The following is a 19130-nucleotide window of genomic DNA, read 5'->3' as shown; positions in this document are numbered from 1 at the left end:
AAGTGTAGGGAGTAATTTTAATACACATCTGTACAGGTCATATCTTTATTTCTACAAATGCCAAAGGGGGAAGGCTCTACACTGCCTGTGTCTAAGGCATTGAGAACAAGACGATAGGATAAGTGAAAACGGGCCTGAGTATAGGTTACAGTGTTGTATCACTGAAGAGAAAGCACTATATGATGGAAAGAGAAAACCAATGCTACCACCACCTATGAAAAAGAAATACATTCTGAGCACATATAAAACTTGGAAGCTCTCTTCCTAGTAATTCTTGAATGAAAACCATATAAAATGTCATTATAAGATATGAGCTGAGACTGTATTCGTCCACCAGGTCAATTTCTTGTGTGAACAGCTTCCCAAACACGTAATCTGTATGTGCGCCTCTCCTTCTCGTTTATCACCCACTTTTATATTATGGTAGATTTTATGGAGCATGTTTTACACAAACACTACTGATGTCAGAAGGTCGTGATGTTCAGCTAACTTTTTAAACTCAGTGAGGTGTTTGCCAAACTACCATTTCCTGTAATGAACAAGCAAATTCCATGTAAATAACGAAGTGTCATTTTTCATTGACACTATAAAATGTGCCACAACATGCTGCTGTTGGACAAAGTGGTCCAAGGAAGGAAGAATGAAATGTTTTACTACATAAGTTACTGTAAGCAGAGACTTTAGGAGTTCAGGTCACATAATCTCTCTTAGACAATCCTTTACTGGCTGAGGGGATGGTAATATTTGCAGGTCTCATTTACTACACGTGAGCGTTTTCTGTGCCAAACACTGTGCTAAGCACTTCACGTGCGTTTTCTCATGTAACCCTCATAATAACCATCCGAAGCAAGTAATATTATTAACCCCATTTACAAATAGGAAAATCAGGCTTAAGGAAGAAAAGCAACGTGCCTCAACTAATTCAAGGCAGAAAAGGAGAAGGAACCCAGGTTAGTTTGGCTCTTTGTGCAGGGGGCAACACTGCCTCTTGTTGGTACCACCTAAATACTGCCGGTCTACACTGCCTCTTGTTGGTACCACCTAAATACTACCGGTCTACACGGCCTTCAGGGAGTCAGAGTCTTTACCAAAATGCAATCACTCCATTCCACACATCGTGCACATACTAGGATAGTGTCTCTTTGTAGCACGCATTCATTGTTCCTTCAGAAATCGTGTGTTTCTAAGAGAAGAGAGACAATTTACTTATTTACATATAATTAAGTATTAGCACCCATTTGATTAATGAAAATGAGTTTTGCAGTCCAGTTCACAGCCAGATCCGTGAACTAGCAGCTTACAGTGATCTCCTTTCACCATTTTTTCTGTCTAGTAGAATTCGACATGCTTCTTTACCTGAGGTCATGCAGTGCGGTAACTGGCACAAAGAAAAAATGCAAAGCTTAGCAAACGTCTCAACGTTGTCTTTAGAACAATCCTTCTCTGGGTCCAATTCCAATTTGTGGATCCTTTCCCTCCTTGTGCATTCTCTTCTACACAAGGGAGTTAGTTAGAGACAGCCTGAAAATTTCACTGCTAGTAGAATCATCAACTTTCAATGGGATCCATCAACTCCCCTCAGTATTAATAAGCGTCGAGCTCGGCAATGTTAATTGATGAGAGTTCTAATCCGCTTTTCAAACCGAGCGGGCTGAGCCAAACCTAAAACTTCAGTAAAGTGTTCCATGGCAGCTGTTTGCAAAACTTAAGTTCTTCTCACTGAGTGACCTCCTGAAAGAGCTATCGGGGGAGCCTTTCAATGGGCTTGGCCTACATAGAAAAAGCTGAATGTAAAATTAAGGCCAAAATATCACTGAGGATTCTCCCCATGATTAGGAATGGAGTTTAGAGAGCTCATGTCCATAAGCATTTTCTTTCTGGAATGATGATATTTCTGAAAATTTTAAGTCCGTAGCAACTGAAAAGTGAAATCCGGGTAATGTCTGTACATCATGAATAACCTAACTCAACACATGCAAGAAATAAAGAAGGACATGTACAATTTTGAATGAGATGATTGGATTGTTTCTACCTGCTACTTGTCACAGTCACATACAACGATGGGGAGGAGGAGCAGAGAGGAGGACGGGGGGAGCTGTACGACCGCTATTCACCACGCACCACAGCCCAGGTCCCGGCTAAGCCCCACACATCCCTCAGCTCACCTCAGTTCACGGCTCCAGGAGGGGACAGAGGCTGGAACGGAAAGCATTTACCCAGCTTCCCCCGGGGCACGGTCCTGAGTTGAACTCTGAAAGTCTGACTCCAAAGCCCATTCTATTAAACCATGCTATTGTGCCTCTCACATCATGTATTTCTCAGAAGAAGCACGATATAGTTCTCCTCTGGGAAGCATTTTACTTTTTTAAGCAGAAACATCCAACAACAGGCCCTTTCCATAGTTTTAAGCTCCTCAGCAGTGATCAGGAAAGCTTATATAATAACGAATCAAACTTTACAGGGTTAACACATCGTGCAACCTGATTAGTATTTCATGAATAATAAAATGAACATTTAATAGACTTCAACTAATCTCAAATAAAAGTATTACTTGCAGAGTCCTACTTAAACCTTCTCATGAATGTGTGTAACTTCAGAAGCACAATGTATAAAAAAAAAAAAATGACCATGGTTGAATTCTAGAAGGACTTATGAAAATCTAAGATCTTTGTTGTTTTCTTAGGGAAGAGCAATGAGAAAAGGAATAAGGGAAGTTTTCTTTACCATAAATATCTTGCAAATTGAACATATAGAACACTGTTTCAACCCTATCCTTCACCTCTGGATGTTGCTCACCAGATTTGGGAATTATTTGAAAACATCTTTATATGTTTCTGAGTTTTGGACACCTAGGAAAGAGGATGAACAATTATAAGTTCAAACATGCCCCACAAAGGATTTGTCCTATCTAGACGGGCACCTCAGTCTCTGCATGCTGCCCCCGCTCCTTCCCACACCAGCTGGAAGTACAGATATATTGAGTTCTCAACCTCACTGAAGCCTGGGGCTTCCCTTTTGACATAATTATGTTTAATTATCAGCCAATGACCTACGCTGTACTTTACTTGATAGAGGCTTCTATGAATCTTTGAAAGGAAAGATACTCTAAAATAATACACCACTTAGTCATTCATTTAGACCTACTACATCATGGCCATTTAACCAATACCATGAATACAGCTTGAGATACTGAAAGGAATGATGTAATGACACAGCAAGCAGAACTAAATCTATTGACCTATCGATCTACCTACCTACCTACTTACATATCATCTTAATGGTGCTCATCTTATAAGGTGTCATTCTCTCAAGGTTTTTGATGGCATCATATCCCAAAAGTATCGATAACCACATTCATTATCTAGATTATATACATATGCGTTTTGCTTCACTTTTAACGTAAAAATGAAGTTTATTAACTTGTATCTATGATGATCTACATCAACTTCACTTGGGTGCTTATTTATAACACAGAATCTCTGAGAGTAACACCTAAAAATCCCTAGTAATTCTTTGCACAAAGTTTCAGAACTAGCAGTTAAAGATTCAAGTCCTTCTTCCTTGTCCATTGATATTTTTGTTTCAGTTTTAGGAAAAAATGTTTATTTGTGATAAACAATGAGTTGCTTGAATTTGTAGAGAATATGCGTACAGGAGGCATACTGTGTTGTATTTTTCCCGAGAGAAGTTTGGGAACAGGATATGGCTAAATGATGTAGAGTTTGATTGTACGGGGTCTGATGGACACATTCAAGTAGATGCTCTTAGTTAACATGCTGGTGATACTGAGGTAACTCTAGCCCCTATTTCTAGTACCCCCAGTCTAAAGAGGTCCACCATCCATAGTGACTTCTTGACTCTCAGATATCTATAGGGTGGCAAATTATGTATCCTGAGGAGAAGTGTTTACCAGAAATGGACAAAATCCTTTTTTCCCACATGTTCATGAATATTTTCAAATATTATACCACATTCCACATGGGACCCAACTGAGTGTCACCCAGAAACTCCCACTGGCATAATGCATGAATGAATTCTACGCTGACTATTGATTTGCCTTCAAATGCCATTGAATAATTTAAGGAGTTAAAACTGGTACAACAGAATCATGAAATGAAGAGGGATTTTATAAATATGAAGTCACTTGCTCAAAGTGACTTCACTACTGAAATACATAATTGGAACCAGAAACCAGGTGATTCAATACTTGCCTAGTGGTTATTTCACAGAACATTGACTGTGATGGTAGAACTTCAAAAAGGATTGGACCATATGTTCCAAAAATATCATTCATTTTCCTAAGCACTGTGATGATCAAAATTTCCCAAACTCAACCTTATAGAGAAATTCAGCAGTGCCTTCTCTGTGAAGGGCCCATGTTTGGACAACCTCTTAGCAACTGGAGTCTGTCAGAGGCCCAATTCATATCATCCAGTCACTTTTCAAGATGCCTCTTTCGACTGACATTTTATTGACCATAATGTGTTGCTTCTGCTCTGTATCAAGCATGTTAATTTCTTGGGACTTGGGTTTTGAATTTGTGCCCTGAAGTGACTTTAGCCGAGAGTTGTTTTGTTTCATTTTTTAAATCAGGAAAATAAAAGAGAAAGAGAAAAAATATATATTAAACAGAAAAACACAAATTAAAAAAAAAAAAAGGCAACCGTACAAAAAGCAAGTTTCATATGTTTCCAACTTGACTGCCTCTCCTGAACACCATTCTGAGAGAGCCAGGGGGCAAGAAAATAAGATAAAGCATTTCCATTGGCTACTTAAAAAGTCTTGGGGGTAAGTGTGGGGAACAGTGAAAAGAGATATTCCTGTAATACAGGTTTGGGGGGACAGGCTCCGGTTTCATTTTAATTTCCTGAGAGTAAGACCACTCATATCTCTGGTTTGGGGCCTACTATATTCAGGCAAATTTGAATTTGAAAAGCCCAATTTGCGAGAGAATGATCCTCCTGCTGAAAGATTCCTTCTCTCAGTCCTTCACGCATGCCCATACATGTCTTCATTTCTCAGAGCTCCAGCTAGTATTGCAGTTGGAAATGATGAAAACCCAGGTAGAGAAGAGACAGAAGTCATACAATTCTCTGTCTCCCATTTCTTGTGTTCCGCTGTCCAATAAATGTACTGTTCTGTGAGCTACCATTCAGTATTGTTCTAGAAAATGAAACAATTTCTTTTGTCATCTGCTTTAGATTTACCAAACGCCACCCCTTTTTGTAGAAATGTTCTCACATCTGTTGCTAGTGTTCCAAGTTTATATATTTTGAGTATCCCTATCCTTTCAGTTTAGTAACTAACGCTATCACTTCAAAGCTGCCGGTATTTGTTTAAAAAGGGAGGGGGGTAACATATATGAAACTACTCAGCATGGTTGCTAGCAATAGTTTAAAATAGTGCTCAGTAATGGAAAGTCTCAGCATTAATCCCCCAACATGGTCTTTCAAAAAAAAAAAAATGCTAAAGAAAGGTTTTTAAATGTAGAGAAAAGAAGGGTTGTTAGTATGGATGGAAAATCTGGAGGACTGGCCAAAGGGCAGCGGGGGAAAGACATTAACGTTTTCTAATAAACTACAAGCTGCACTACTTATCAAATTAAAAATACGCACACAAATACCCAGGCTCCCATTCCATTGGAAGCAGGAGCAAAGTCTCCTAAGAATGAGAGTCATAACTTCTGGAACACTGTGGGAGAAAGGAAAAGCAAGCAGCGGGAAGGAAATATCTGATCTACAAGGGCGGGGGGGGGGGGTAGGATAAAGGAAAGGAGAGGAGTTGTAGATATGATAGCATCAGAAGTGAGTTGGGTCCAAAAAGTGGGTCCCCTTGCCAGAACGCAAAGAGCAAAATCATGACTGTAGCCTTTCAAAGAGTGATTTCTATTTCCACAGCAAAGGAATCATGGAGACAAAAAAATGTACTCATCTCTATAGATTGAATATATGTATTTCAAAAAAAATAATTACAAAATCTTTTAAAGAGCCTTTCAAAAATTAATTTGGTTCTTCTTCATGAGAAACAACAAAGAATCCGTGTGTCCACATGCTGAAAAATGACAAAACAGATGTCAAATAACCTTCATTGCGCAACAACACCCTGCTGTGAATCTGACATCTAGTTATCCCTGTTAACTTCATGTATGGAACTCAGAAATTATGCAGCCAAGGAACAAAATACTAATTCATGACAGCATGTAGAAAAGAGCAGATGAGAACAAAATACCACAAAAGTATATAAATTGTCCAAATGAGGCTGCATATGTCCCCGTCTTCGATGACAACAGAAACTTATTGACTGGCAATTTACATCTACTTTGCATCCTGGTTCTGCACATCACAAAAATGGGTTGCTGTGGCAACTGCCACGTGCTATTTATCTTGCTGGAAGAAAAAAGAACCCTCAAAGTACCTTCTAAGACACAAACACAGCGTGTATTTGTATTGTTCCTCCCGCCCCAAGAGAACAAATCTCCTGACAGTAGGTCTATTTTTTTCAGAGCTTTAAAAATGGGCTTGCTTTCTGTCATTTGCATTTTTATTATGTATACTACCAATTTATGCAAATGGAAAGAAAAAATCCATAGAAATATAAAAGAGGTGGATATAGATCGCCTGAGTCCCACGAATGTGATAGGGCCATTGTCTTTTATAGCTCCCCCACTTTTATCATCGACTGCTCTTTTAGCCAATTTAACTCCACTGATGGATGTACCACATCCACGCATGATGCTCCAAGGAATACACTGAGAGCTCAATTCTTCAAGCATCAGCGAGGGCACACTGATTTTTCTGGACTGAACACAGGAGCAAGGTGCAAACAGGAGATTGTTCATTTTCTTGGAAGCATATTCTTAATCTCTCAGTAACACATAACATAACCTGTCCATACGGACACTGTGCAGGGCCTTAGAACACATCTCCTTACCAACATCTATGCACAGTGGAAAGGAACTACGCCACGATTAATAAAGTGGGAAGAACACTCATGGCTTACCCACTGACTTCTCAATTGGGAATTAAAAGAATGGAGGCAGATGCATACCATGCTTCTCCGAAAATAAGACCTAGCCAGACCATCACCTCTAATGCATCTCTTGGAGCAAAAGTTAATATAAGACCCGGTCTTATTTTAATATAAGACCTAGTCAAATATAATATAATATAATATAATATAATATAATATAATATAATATAATATAATATAATATAATATAATAAATATAATATAATATAATTAATATAATATAATATAATATAATATAATATAATATAATACCAGGTTTCATAATACAATATAATACTGGGTCTTATAAAAGACGCATATTAGAGCTGATGATCCGGCTAGGTCTTATTTTCGGGGAAACATGGTAGAACATGGAAAGCCCTGAAAAATGGAACAGTGTAAGCTCGGGTCATTGTTCTCCTTACTCGATGGCAGGTTTGACAACTTTTTAAATTCGCCAGATGTTTGTCTGATGTGGGGAGGTCAACTCCTCTTGCAAGAGCTCAGTTCTCATCCCTTGAAACAGTAGAACTCTCTTCTGTCTGAAAGCTCGATGATTTGGAGAAGGCTCTCTAAGAAAAATGATCCACTTAAAAAACAAATACACAAAGAAACAGACAGACAAGCAGATAGGTCTTCTATCCACACCACTCCTGCCATATGAAAACCCCCTCCAGGGCTCGCAGCACCCTATGCTTGAATTAGGGGCTCACTATTTTGAGGCAGGAGCTCAAACAGGGCAAGGATGGGTGCAGTGGTGGTGCAGAAAGATACTGGAGATATCCAATGTAAATAAGAAAAAGATAACGGGAGCTAAAGTCTCAGGGTGGGAAAGTACTATGAGTCCAGGATGCAGATAACAGTGTCCCTTACAGGTCTTGGAGGGAAAAGACCTGCCTGTATGCTGCTCAGTTTTCTGCTACTCCATTGCATCATATTAAAGAAATGGAATGAACACGCAAATGGATTTTTTTTCTTTCACTTTTCCTTGGGCAACAATAGCGAACAATCAATTTAAAAGTAATTGCAGAAATGTGTGTTTTGTTCACAAGAAAAAAGGAAAACATTCATTCAATAGTACCACATAGAATCATTTGCTTAATAGCAGTTCTAATATGTTATGCATTTATTCAATCTACTTCTTACTATATTAAAATGCAAAAACAATTATTCTGGATGTAAATCTGAGAAAACAATCAAAGTTTCTATTAAATCAGAGAAGAGACAGTTAAGCTGCAATGTGATTTGCAGATGCTCGTGAATAGACAATATTTAGAGATTCTCTCACTAGAAAGGGAAAAAGAAGGGTGACAGATTCAGAGACCCCTGCCCTCCGTTCTTTCTTCCTACTTCCCTCCCTCCTTATCATCCTTCCTTTCTTCTTGGACTCAGAACATTTTATTTAAAGTTTAGCAACTCAAGTGATGTAGGCGTGTAAAATTGTCTTATGTTACAATACCAGCCCTACAGAAGGTAGAAACTTCCTTTCTACATGTCGTTATAAATAGTTTACACTCAACTGATCAGCCACAGGGAGATATGGGAGGGCTCAACAGTCTATGTCCTTTGTCACATGCAACAACAACAACAAAAACGTTTGGTTTGTTCTTTGTGTACTCACATTAAAGCCATTTCTGTTCATTAAAAACCTCAAAATGAGCATGTTCAAGAAAAGGCAACCAAATGTGAACTCATGAATAGAAACAGTCTGTGCATGTGTAACAAGCATTTTGTATTTTACTTGGTCTGAAAGAAATTTTTAACGTCCTCATGCTTTAATGGGGCGCTACTGAAGTAATAATCTCAAATGCGAGACTCAATAAACGTTTCACACTCTGATTAAATGTCAAGGCCATAGATTTGTTATTTCAGATACAGTGAGCAATAATTCTGTTGGTTAATAATGAACTCCCAAAGAATTATTTGCAATGCTGTCCCTTTCAAAGCTCTGAGTCATACTAAATACTTCCAATTCTGCCGATGGTATAGAATCTAGTATATAGAGCTTACATTTTTAAGGAAATGTTGCTCATTTCACGTGTGCTGCGTGGATTCGCCGTGCTTCTGCTGAAACTTGCCACCAACAATATTTGCCCAGTCTTGACTAACAGTATTGCTTTGGCTTGCGTCAATTTTTTTCCCCCTTAACAGTGTCTGTCCATTTCCCTATAACAAGGGCATTTTTATGCCCTAAAGTATTTAGGGAAACACACGGTCTTCTCTAAGTGTAAATTTCTAGCACAGATTCTTCTGTCCAATCTAGGCTTCACTAAAGACACAAGCTTCACAGATGCTGACGTAATTTAATGTCTGCTTTCCATTTGATGACTATCAGCCGGAAACAGTAAGGTCTGGCCCCCAGTCACACCAAACCCATTTTCCAGAGGACTTTGCTCAACACTTGCAGTCAATTATCTTAATGTTTATTATTCCTCTTTTTGTTGTCATTATAGCATTTTACATTATCTTTAAAAGTCTGTGGCAATTTCAGATATTAAGAACTTCTTAGGACCAACTTTACATGGTTTTCTATGTTCTCCAAGTGGAAATACCCAAGATTAAAAACATAATCTGTACACCTACGTGTACACTATTCTACTACTGTAGACGTAATCCATAAAAGTGGGGAAAAAACTGTCTTAAGTGAAAAAGATATCTTAACAACACACTATTTTCATTTGTTCCCCCACAACAGATTTATCCAAGGTATCGTGAGGATAAAGATTGAATTAGAGATACTTTCAAGATTTGATTTAAGCAATCTATATTTAACTAAACCTTTTTAAACATGGTAATATTTACAACTGGCTTTTGTTATAGTTTTGTAGTCACCCAAATTAAACACACACACACACACACACACACACACACACACACACATTCTCAGTTTGCCAATTTTATATTATCATTCAGTATTCCACTCATATAAACTGTTGTCAGGAACTCAGCATTCATCAGCAAAACCAAGGTCACGGATGAGTGTCTCATACAGTAAATATTTTTATAGCGATATTTCGCAAATTCATAACTAAAAACAATTGGTATTCATTCTTTCATTCATTCACTCAGTTGATATTCCTTTAACTAGCCAGGCACTATTCTAGTGAGGCATTGGACACACAGCAGTGGACAAAACAGAAAACTGCTTTAATAAAGTTAGCATTCTAATGGAAATGATGAGAGGAAGCCATAAACAAAAAGTAAATACGTAATTTCTGGTGGTCTGGAATGCTATACAAGGAAAACAAAACAGGAACAGTGACTTGAAGTGGTACTTTTGCTAAGGTGATCTATAAATAAGGTATCATCAAGTAGGAAAATTAAAAGCCAAATTAAAGAACAAATGTCTAAAATAATTTCAATACAATAATTTGAATAATGTAACATGTCCATTGCGCTCCATGGGATGAGCCATTAACGTTAATGTCATAATTAAGTTTAAAAAAGAAGTATCATTTAATTTTATTCAGCACTGTGTATGCTTATGATGTGAACAAGCCATTGGTGTGGACCTGAAAGTCCTTAATTAAAAACCAACAAGGGGGGCAATTAAGTACAAATGTATCACACAACGCTGTGCGCAGAACACCTAACAGAAAGATAGCCGATGATGGAGTGAGAGATCTGGACCCAAGCTCAGTATCAATCACTTAGCAGTCCTTTCACTTGCAGCGATCATTAAATCTCTCTGAGCCTCGCCTTATCACCTGTGAAGTGGGTATATCAGCACAGGCCTACAGGATTACTGTGGGAATCAGATAAGGACATGTATGAAAATTTAACAAAATGTTCACAACGTAGCACTTCATGGCTGCTATCACTTTTGTTGCTTTTGTTGTCTGTTGCTAGTGTGATATGACAGAAAAGAGGAAATTAATAGAAATGACCAAGACCTTAGAGAATTTTTAAGATCGGGATTGGAGTAAAATATGCAAGGATAAGTAAAGCTTCAAAGTATCTGTCTATGAATATTGGAATTAAGTCTACAATAGAGAAAATGACATTATTTTTTCTAATCTGTGTTGTTCCACACAATGCATAGGAATCAGTTTTTAAAGAAAACCTCAAAACTAGAATTTTTCATCTCCGTATTTTTTATGATTCTGACAGTCTAATTACTCTTCTCATACACTAAGGATAGCATTTATTTGCTGAAACAAAACTATATCTTCCAAAAAACCCTACACAGAACCAGGAATAATCACATACATCTTACTAACCAGCATCATGAATAACAATGAACAGAAATCAGAAAAATGTTTTATGATATTTGCAATTTACATCTTGAACTCCAACTCCACAGTGATTTAATCTAAATTTTACTACATGATTGTACTTGAATTAAATACATAAAATATAAAAATAATATGAAAAATATCAGTGTAAAATACAACTTTCAAGCTTAAAACAGTTTCTCCATAATATGAAATGGAGGTTGAATAATTCATAACTGGCAATACGTAACATTCCTACAACAGAAATTAATGGTACATTAAAGAACTTAACCTCAGAACATAATTTTCTTTGGAGAACATCGAATAGTAAATTTAGGTGAATGTCTCAGATCAAATTCAAAGGGTCCTAGACTTTGAATCATGCGACTATATGAAAGGAAAAATTTCTTTTCATGACTCAAATCCAGTAATCAAAATGAAAAAAAAACATATCAAACCCTACCCTGTGAAGCAGTTCTACAGTAACGTAAGACCATTTGCTTTCCTTAGCTTAAACTGATAGTTTGAAACCTATTCCTAAACTGTTTAGAGAGTTTATCTACTGAAAAATTCATCGCAACAGGTGATTTGTCACCTAATTTTCACTTAATTCATATATGAAATGAATACCAGGCTTCTAAGTGTAAAGTGGGTATAAATTTACAACCTTCGTTTGAAAGAATCCTTTCTCCCCATTAGTATAGAATTCCCTCTCCATGACTGGTCCTCCAGCCATGTGCAAGAAGATGCTGAAGTGAGCATGATGGCAAAGTTCTTCATAAGGTAGGTGTTGTAAAAGCAGTTAGCCAGGGCCTGTTTTGCCCATTAATACAAAATGAAAATTTGGTCACAAACTATACTATACTACTTCCATTTCAAAGAAATGGCCATTTAGTCTTTTTTCTTCTTCTTCCTTTCACTTTGGTCCTTTCTATTCAACACATAAAGGCAATACATATTTCCTTTTTCATGCCACTGTTTTGGGGAATCTCATTTTCCCTAAATTGTTCATTAGGTGGAGGTAGCCTAATTCCTAGATAGTCTAGCGGTCAAGTATCACCGGAAACGTACTGAAGTAGCATTCATCACAAAGCCGAGTATGAGCAAGTATAATGTGAATCAAATCGTGTCCGTTGTGTCAGTAATAATTGTAAATGATTCCAAGGGGGGCTTAGGCACCAGATCTCACAAAGTTGCTTATATAAGGCAGTCCTACAGAATTAACCCCCAGTAAAGAGCTAGCGCGGAGCTCCTGGGAAGTTAGGCGACAGGAGGAAGGAACCCAAAGCTTTAACATGCATGTAGTGCCTTTTATTTCCACATGTGAAATAAATAATAAAGCTTCGCTGACCTCTGGTGCTCCAAGAAGCCGCACCGTCACTTCTTCAAGGTGCCACTATGTCAGGTCTCATTAATCACTGTCACCACCGTGTTAGAAAAAGAGCCACGACCTGTCCAAGAAGGAGTTTCTTTCCTGAAAGATGCACAGATGTGCACACAGGCATGAAACCTGCCTCCAGGCTCGTTTAGACGATTACTTTTGAAACTCAAAACCATAACTCAGGAGGGTTTTTCCAAGCCTTCAGTGGAGTTTTTGCTGTTGCTCTGTTTTTAAAATATTTCTAGCTGTCCCTGGAAACAAAGACAGAAACCTTGTTCTAAGCACATTGTCAAGTGTGTATGGGGAAACCACACAGCACCAGGGAAATCCGGCGCACTGTCCAAATGAAAACGGGTGAACCATTCCACACTCGTTATCAGGAGGTAATGATCTGGACCTTGGCAGTGTTCTCAGCTGCCTCAGTCACAGTAACAGAAAGGTTTCACACGGAACTTGTGGCGGCCACGTGCTGAGCAAGGCACACCCAGAATGTGGTGCTACAGTGTATTCATTCATTCTGTGACCCTAGGAGCTCATTTTACTTCAGTTCCTTTCAAAACGTCTTTTATTTCCATGATTCTTGGTAAAAAACACTGACATCCATACTGCTCTGTTAAATAGCATGAAAATCAATATTGTATTATGTGCAGAAGAGAAACTGCACTACCCGCAGACCATCGACTCTGAGTTCTTGTGAAAAGAACATTCTTCTCTGAAATGTAAATGTGAAATTTCTGTAATAATATTGCTGCCAAAATATTCTTCATTTTCGATCTATAGTTACATCAGTGAACTCTTGTCCACGGGATTCCTTATCTTCTTTATAAACCAATGACTTTCAGTTCTGCCAAACTGAGTTCATTGAAAAATAAATATGTGATAACAATTTTTTTTGCTGCCATCCTCTTATAGCAAATCTGTGCTACAAAAACCATCCCTCCTGAGACTGGTATAAAAGCATTTACTTTTACAACCAATACAGCACAAACTGATTTGGGTTTTTGGGGTATCTCTGGCTGTCACACCCTCCCATGTATAAAACCCCAGGGAGAACAGTGTTTGTGAGACCAGAAAGCAAAAGGCAACAGACGTGAACCTACATCGAATCAACTCAAGCTGGGATCACCGTTAGTTTCTTTTAACTACACCAGGAGATGGACAATCTTCAGGTGACTCAAAGAATGGAGACTTCAAAGACTTAGGTTAGGGGACTCGGCTGTCTTCTGATGAAGAAGAAAATGATTTTTAAAATTGCTTGAATTATCTGGATAATTACCCAAAGTGCTTTCATCTGAACTGCAGGATAATTGAAAGAAGGTCTATGTGAGACATGCATTTCCACTGGAAGGCGTCGCTAAGTATTTCTCCTGTCATTCATTCAGGGAGTTCGCTAGAGAAACGACCTCCAAATGTAGCTAGAAGTGCATCTGAAGATAAAAGGACGGCATCACTTACAAAGCATTCCACTATACTAGCTTCCCAACTAAAGTGGAACTGGACAGTAAGAATGAGCTGGTAGAAATCAAAAGTGTCAAGGGCAAAAGAGAAGCATATATAGGAAGACTCATCGTCTTCACTCATGTGAATTTTTTTTAGTAGAAATTGATGCCTAACTAAACCAATTACCCAAAACATCTACAAATAGGAATAAAAATTGGAACAAAATAGGAAACTTTGGTACACAAGTTTAGTCAAGGACATGGAGGATTTTCCAAACAGAACTGACAGATCTCAGTATAGAAACGCACATGTGTGCAAGCACACACACTTTTTGCCAAGAGAATAATTATTTTTCTTCTTAACATACATGAGTTTTTCTTGATGTAGAAGTTTAAAAAAAGTCTCAAATTCTCTATGAATTTATATGAGTCCTAAGAACCCTTCTATAGAGTACTTCTGATCCAAGTAAAATTAGCACCCATCTATCTGCCATAGTTTAACACACATGATGTAAACATGAAAATATCATGAAATTTCTGTGTGAATTCTGTATCTGTACAAGGAAGTATATTGAAGCAGTTTTGAGCTTGTTTGTTTAAGGTTATTATAAACAATATGTACTTACAGAGCGGGAAGGGACCTCTCGTTTTAGAAATGAAGTCACTGAAGGTCACAAGATCACCTCTTAGCTCTTGGGTCTGCGTGTTTTCCCAGTGCCCTGCTGCTGAAGTGCTGTTAGCCAGTGAAATAGAGAGCTCAAGTTCAACGATAACCTAAAGCAAGCTTTCTATTATTCTGTTTCCCAAGTTGGAAAATAAGATGATTATACTTCAATCTAAGATGAGTGACTGTTAAGGAAATGCATAAATGAGTGTTTTGCCCCCACCGACACCTCTACTTGGGACTACATAAATGCTAAATAACAAGGGAATGATAAAAAGGAAGTTAAAAAAGCAAATCAATCAAAATCCACAGACTCTCGCACAACATTGAATGGAATTCTGTTAGGCTGTATTATAAATTAGAGTTCCCCAATACATGCAGTGAAGAAATGCAAGAATAAAGAGACAAGTTCAGCCTTAGAAACAGCACTTTTGTTAATCATGTACAAAAATCATCTTCACATATAATGCTATTAATGAAGTGTTCAGCTGAGCAAAAATGAGAATTAAAAATAAATATAAGTCAGACTTCTTTTCATAATGAGAAATGGCAATATCACGCAAGCTGGTATTTCATGAGGATACAGAAATCACTACACAGATATGAAGCGTTTCTAAGACTCAGATTTTATTACTCACACTTAAATATATATATATAAAGGAAGAATTTCTGCCCTGCAAATTTCCCCTCCTGAATTGGAGCTCTGCTATAACTCACTACGTCCACACATATGATGGTTTAGGGTGCCACAGTTGAAATTATTTTTTAAAGAAACAATCCTGATCCTATTTTACTTTATCCCTATGGATCTCCCCACATATAGTACAAGACTTAAATTCTGACAACAGTAGAAGAGATGAAAAAGTTGAAGACTCCCTCAAAATCTGCCCAAATCATATTTAAAACTCAGGAGAAAAAAGAATTGTGCTATTCCTACTTTCTCTAAAAGAAATTCATTGCAAGGTCCACATTTTAATCTAGGGAAGTTAGCTGAGCTTAATTTCATGCGAGATGGAGAGTACATGACTTTTTTATTATCTTCACTAACATTCTCCGTGTTTAAATATAAAGTCTTGAACGTGAAAAGGACACAAAATAACATCAAATTATCTGTCTTTTTTTTCCTTTTTTATCTATAACTGTACTTATTATAATGGTAAGAGAGTCTTAGCCAGTTTGAGAATCTCAAAATATCTGATTTGAGAATCTGAAAATATCAGAATCTAAGGAAATCATTCTCAAAGATGGTATCCGTTAAATACCTGGATATACATTACATACATTTGAGGGCATAAATATTGCACAATAACAAAAATAACTTTGCTCTAATAAACAGACTTCTGTATAATGGTGACTCGATAAGAAATCTCAATGGGATTTTTTAGGATATTAATAATCAATGTGTAAACAGTAATGAAAATTTTGTCCAAATCCCACATTTTATGGGGATCTGAGACTCAGAGAGCAATATGATTTATCTGAATCAACCAGCAAACTAGGCCTATAAAGCAGGTTTTCTTATTCTAGCTCCCCTTCTGCAATATTCAACTGCCTTCTAAATGTCAGCTGAGTAAAACTCCTCTATCAGAGGAGAAACAAACAACAAAAAGCCAGAGTACCCATGCAGGTGGAGGAAATACCTTTCTGAAAAGAAAGTAAGATGAGAGGTACTATGTTAATAAACATTTGAGAGGAGGTAGAGCTTAGTGGTAGTAAAAGATAAACTGAGAGATACTAAAGATTTAAGTGTTACTTTGAGCAAAAGTTGATTCGAATAGGGCAGAGCCAAACCAGAAGTGGTTAGGAGGCTACACTGACAAGAGCTCAGGGAGAGACTTTTATAAAGCGTGGAAGCAAAGAAAGGGAATTATTGATTGGCTGCAGCTTAAAACCTAGCTGGCCTATTGTGTCTAGTGGTCCTGTGGTTTCAATTCCGTAACCTTGAGACACGGACAGGCTGAGATTTTGGTTTCCCTCGGAAGGACGCCTTGACATTAGAGCCAGCTCAGTGTGACGGCCTCCTTGTTTAACTAACAGTAGTAAAGACTGGGCTGTAGAGGCACAGTGAAGATTTGAACCTGAGGGAGAGTGAGCTGGCAAGTCACTTAGGCTCTTTGGCTTCCTATGAAAAGTAAGGATAATGATAGCGTCTACAAAAAGAGCTGATGTGAGGATCTCCTGTGAGAATTCATGTAAGGCGTACGACCAGTGGCCCAGGGGACATGTTTGCCGTTGATGTGTCATTAACTGCTCCTTCCACACCCATCCCCCGCCAGTGCATGTCCTTCCTCCCTGCCCCATCCCTTAGGCAGCGAGTCCCCACCATGGAGACTGAGTGCTATCACACCACACCTTGAAAGGAGAGAGGCCAATTTGAATTCAGTCAAAGTCAAGGGAAATAGATGAAACCATGAAAGGCTATAGACTGACATGACAGAGGGGACATACGCATTAGAAAGAAGGCCTAAGGTTTCTCCGAATTTTCAACACTCTTTCAGAGTGTATCACTTTGTATGAGTCATTTCACCTCTGAAGGCCTCTGATACCTCATTTCAAAGAGAGGATTGGAGCATAAGGTTGGTTCAGAAACTGAGGTCTTTGGAGCCCTTCAGGATCAGATGCTATGGGCAGGAAGGCCAAGCTGGGTACCATCTAGATCTTTCCAGATACCTTACTCTCCTGCACTACCCCACCTCCTGTGCTAACCAGAAAAGATCCTTCCTATGTTTGACTTATTGTGAATCCTGCTAGGACTTTATCTGAACAAAGTTTCACAATTGAAATGAGGTTGAGAACCAATGGATCTGTATGCCCATTTCCAGCTAAAAATTTTGATGTCACCAAAAATATGCTATTTTTACATGATACCAAATTTATTTAGGTGGCTTGAACTTGATTACCAAAAATCCATATCTTTCAATTTAACAAAAAAATCATAATAGATATATTGTTCACATCAATATTAATAGTTACCGACAACTCATATTTGCTTCATTTACTCGATCAAGGGACCTAATCTAGGCAATTTACTTATCCAGTGGTTAGTTTGCCTTAATTTGATAACTAAAGTAACTCTCTTCTTCATTTACTACTATGGAGATACAAATATAAAATGAAATAGAAATAACGGTGGGTAATTAATCTGATAGCATTTAAAAGCCCCATAAGGACTAAAATTCACTGACCCTAATGTGTTCATGACATAGGACTAGAGTACTGAATATACACTTATGATCAATTAAATACAAAGGTTACAATCAGAGAAGACAGTTTACCCATAGCCATTTTTTAGACACCTTTTTACAAACCTTTCATGTTCACAGGGTACTATCGTATAAGTGTAGAATGGAAAGGAACCTTAACAATCATATAACCAATTTCTGAAGTTCAATGTTCATTAACCTGAGTCACAAGAATGGGAGTTGTCCTGCCCACAACTACAAAACCATCTGGTAAACCTAACCCACGTTTCATACCGAAAAGCAAAATTTCTCCCCCTTTACCAATTCTTTATTAACAGATGAATATTTTCAGACAACATTCATTATTCTACGTAGTCACCCTGATTCACTTCCTAACAGTTGACATACAAATTCAAACAGTTAATTTGTTTTGAAAAACTGGAAAATAAATATTTCCCAAGGAAAAAAGAATAGCTGCTTAGAGGAAGGCATTTAGTATAACTCAACAGTGCCTTGGGGATGTGGAACCTTCGATTAGAATTGAAGAAAGATCGAATTTTACAATAAAAGAATATAAAGTCAGATCATGGGGGAATGTGATTGAAGTTCTTCATACAAATGCACTTAGCTAGCAATTAGCTACAGAAGCAAAGGAAACACGGCTTCAGTGTGGTCATGGCAACTTCCTATCGCCACCAATTTTTGAACTTAAGTATCAAATGTTTCTCTTCTTCAGACTCTGTGGTCTTTTTAAAACACATCGTGGGGCACAGGGAAGAAGCCGCACTTTGTTCTTAAGCTTTAGCATTGACAAATTCATCCGAGAGATGGCAGAGTTTTAAATCTTCTTACGCACGTGTTTCCCCATAGACTGCAGTTGATTTCGTATAAGCCTCATAAAAGAGTGCAGGGCATTCAGGTTGCCTCAGATGGACGGAACTACGCGTTCCCTCCTGGCCTCATACTGGTGTGTTACTGGGCGTCACACTCTGCTAATCACTCCTTCATTACCTGAGAACTTGGCAAGTAGACATTTCATCTCATTTGCTGCTGACTTTCCAGTGTCTACAACCGTGCCTGCCAAAAAGTAGGTATTCAACTCCACATTTCATAAATGATGAAAAACCATGGAAGCTAAAAAATGAAGAGCTCTTTACCAAAGAAAAAAGTAGCTTTTGCCCTAAGTTTCCACATATAATTATATCCAGAAACAATTTGTTTTTAGAGTCAAGAAATCTCAAG

At 37.8% G+C, this 19130-nt stretch overlaps 2 protein-coding genes across 5 annotated transcripts in view; one reads left to right on the top strand and one right to left on the bottom strand.

Moving 5' to 3' along the window:
- Window positions 1–19130, bottom strand: part of IMMP2L (inner mitochondrial membrane peptidase subunit 2) — a 706765-nt gene that overhangs the window by 336260 nt on the left and 351375 nt on the right. The window lies entirely within an intron of this gene.
- Window positions 1–19130, top strand: part of LRRN3 (leucine rich repeat neuronal 3) — a 34667-nt gene that overhangs the window by 6701 nt on the left and 8836 nt on the right. Inside the window, exon 2 of one of the 2 annotated variants that reach the window (XM_033088450.1) lies at window positions 11922–12005. The exons of the other annotated variant lie outside the window; for it this stretch is intronic. The gene's annotated coding sequence lies outside the window, so the exon portion shown is untranslated. The remainder of the gene's footprint in view (window positions 1–11921; window positions 12006–19130) is intronic. 2 annotated transcript variants of the gene reach the window in all.

The sequence above is a fragment of the Rhinolophus ferrumequinum genome, chromosome 20 (genome assembly GCF_004115265.2).
Source record: "Rhinolophus ferrumequinum isolate MPI-CBG mRhiFer1 chromosome 20, mRhiFer1_v1.p, whole genome shotgun sequence".
Taxonomy (NCBI): domain Eukaryota; kingdom Metazoa; phylum Chordata; class Mammalia; order Chiroptera; family Rhinolophidae; genus Rhinolophus; species Rhinolophus ferrumequinum.
This window is presented reverse-complemented; position numbering and strand designations above follow the sequence as displayed.